This window comes from Lucilia cuprina, chromosome 2 (assembly GCF_022045245.1).
Source record: "Lucilia cuprina isolate Lc7/37 chromosome 2, ASM2204524v1, whole genome shotgun sequence".
NCBI classification, from domain to species: domain Eukaryota; kingdom Metazoa; phylum Arthropoda; class Insecta; order Diptera; family Calliphoridae; genus Lucilia; species Lucilia cuprina.
In genome coordinates this window covers 56,122,382-56,125,433 of record NC_060950.1, presented here as the reverse complement: position 1 = coordinate 56,125,433, position 3,052 = coordinate 56,122,382, and the positions used below count along the sequence as shown (strand labels likewise).

Genomic DNA, 3,052 nt, shown 5'->3' with positions numbered 1-3,052 from the left:
GCCTAATCAATATTACTCATACGCCACCATGGTTTAATGAATTAAATTATTAAAAATTCAATTGCAATTATATATTAAAATAAATTAAGTAGAAATCTTTAATAAACAATTGAATTTTATTATGCTTAAAATAATGGTTTTTACAAAGAAAAACTAGTTTGTATTTGTATGTGTAAAGAAACTAGTGATAAAATAACACATCAAAACTCAAAATAAAGTACTAACATATGTATCTGATTATATTTAAGCCAGTATAAGATTATTTAAAAGTAATGCAAACTGTATGTGGTAGCCACTCCTGGGAAGTTAATAATAAATTAAATATAAAGAAATATTTATACTTACATTTAAATAGCAGTTATGAATATCAAATAAAATAATATTACTTTTATTTAGTTAAATTTTTAATTAAAAATTTTAATTACTAACAAGTTTTACTTTATGTTAATAACATTTTCCAAATGTTTAAGGAGGCAACTAGAGTTATATTCATTGGTAAATTATCATATTTTGTAGATGTTAATAAAGTTTTGCAGAACCTTTATGTGTTTCATCACAGTCTAATGTTCTTTTGAATGGACTTATTGTAATAACTGTAACTTAAAGAAAAATATGTTATTAAACAGAACGTACTGAACATGTCTTACAATATAAGTATTTACATAATTGATTGTTTCATAATGGTGTTTGAATACTCATACGAATTAGTGATGAAACAGGAACTTTTGTATGGTGTTTGGTTGGGACTCGAACAACTTGTTATTGAGTCTCATTGTATGGCTCTATCCAAAAATTTGATCTCTAAGGTGCTTTCATTATGTACTTGACTGCATTTCTATTTGTTGCCGTTACTGCAGGAGAAAAAGTAAAATGAAAAGAAATTAATGTTTAATTAGATGTTTAGTAAAATATTTAGATACTAACTATCTAACTAACTAACTATCTAACTAACTAACTAACTAACTAACTAAGTAACTAACTAACTAATTAACTAACTAACTAACTAACTAACTAACTTACTACTTACTAACTTACTACTAACTAACTTACTATGTAACTAACAAACTAACAACTAGTTAATTAACTAACTACTGTGGATATTGTGGAAAATTAAGTTATTTTCTGCAGGGAACTTGATGAAGCCCGATCATTACGACAATTGCCAGTATCATTTAGGGTTGAAGCAAACAACACGCTTTGAGGCGGCAATGCGTTTTACGCTTTTCAAACTTAATATTCTGTATGTTACATACCACGCACCATTTTGATCTTTCTTAAAATGTTATTTTTACACTTTTACTGCTAAAAAAATTAGTTTTTGTTGAAATTTTTTATATTTAAACACCATTATCGCTCAAATAAATTTCATATTAGTATATACCACACAAAACAAAATGTAACCCAGATTAGCTACCAACGCGTCAAAAGTTGAAAGTTGCTGAACTTTTCACGGAATACGCGTCACAAGCTACAGTGCGCAACTTGTTAAATAAAAATACACTATTCCAATTTCTTGCGACAGACGATTGTAACACGTTGCTGCGTACAATGCGTATTGTGTACTTCCACTTTTAGACCACATTTTTACAATTTTTGTTATAATACTAAACCATTTAACATATAACAAACATCAGTACAAACGCATAATACTCTCCCCAGTATAGTAGTATAATAATATTTAAATAGTCACATACGCCTCCCACATTTCACAGTTAATGTTAACCGTTTTGTTCCATTTTCAAAACTCCTTCATTATTGAATTGAGCAAATATTAACTAGAGGAAAATTTCCATAGAAAATCATTAAACATAATAGCATGACACAAATACTTAAAATATATAATGGAATAACCCATACAGTAACATTATTTTTCTGAGTTACAAAAGAACATTCTAATTAACACTTGCTACTTATTTACATGTTGCATGAAATTATTTCTGCAAAATTTCTTTTTTGTTCCTTCTTTAACAAAGGAGTTGAGAACAAAAACTCCAGTAGATTGAAAAAATCTTTCTTCGGCTACTTGAATGTTTAATGTTTTCATTATATGTTTTGTTTCAGTTGCAGATTCGCATGCAGATAGCTAAACGCATATTGCATGTTGAGTGGAGTGTCTGATGCATGTAAATAGATGACAAAACATTAAAATTTAAGAAAATGTAAGTAGCGGGATTTATAATTATGTTATTGTGGAAAAGGTTTTGAGATAAGCCGTTGTGTTGAAAGTATTCTGAATTGATTCATAGATTTTTTCCTTATGTCGTGACACTCATTACTTTTCGTACCATTGTTCAGTTTTCTATTCCAAAGGCTTTATTTCCGATATTGCTTAATTTTCTTGAATTAAAAGATCAGGATCAATGATAGTCACTTGATCATTGCCTTATTCTAAACCCAGGTTTCAGATTCTATATTAATTACCTTTGATTCTAGAATTGTGATCATCTGCAAGTAACCCATTAGGTAGAAGTTCAGCTACCTCTTTAGCATGATAACTGATAAATATATAGAACAAATGTTGGGATTGTACCGTAATGCGCATTCCTGGGAGTGTATAAAATTATTATCATAAACTATCCATAAACCAACATTCGTGGGAGATCTATGAAGATAAATAGTAAAGTTTATTAAAGTTTCATAAATATTTCAGTTTTGTCCATGTCATACTCAAATAATAACTTTAATTTTTCAACAATAATTTTTTTTAACAAACTACAATTAAAAATTTAATTATGTCATTAAATACATGCATATTGCAACTTTGCATTAAACATTGTATAAATCTCATAAAGTTTTGTCATCTTTTAATAGTGTGATCAACAACTTTATCATTCATTTATTTTGTTTGAAAAGTTTATAATCAACTTGTTTATATCGTAGCTAATGTCTTAATTAGAAGAAAACTTTTTTTTAAATTTAATTTTTATAATTTTATTAAAAGAATATTACTGAAATACTTAGACGTTGCAAACATTGGAACAAACACCTTTACAGACCAACAACACCACAAACAGATTCATTGTTCCGGTTAATACGAAAAAAAAAAACATCA

The 3,052-nt window shown here is 27.6% G+C and overlaps 1 long non-coding RNA gene across 6 annotated transcripts in view; it reads right to left on the bottom strand.

The window, feature by feature from the left end:
- Positions 1-268: 268 nt before the first annotated feature.
- The window catches only part of LOC124420392, a 24,857-nt gene continuing 22,073 nt past the window's right edge, over positions 269-3,052 (bottom strand). For 2 of the 6 annotated variants that reach the window (XR_006941169.1, XR_006941170.1), the window contains exons 2-4: positions 2,422-2,602; positions 663-851; positions 269-599 (exon numbers count right to left, since the gene is read on the bottom strand). This is a non-coding gene — a long non-coding RNA (uncharacterized LOC124420392). The remainder of the gene's footprint in view (positions 600-662; positions 852-2,421; positions 2,603-3,052) is intronic. The other 4 variants (XR_006941168.1, XR_006941167.1, XR_006941173.1 and 1 more) reach the window with 4 other exon arrangements.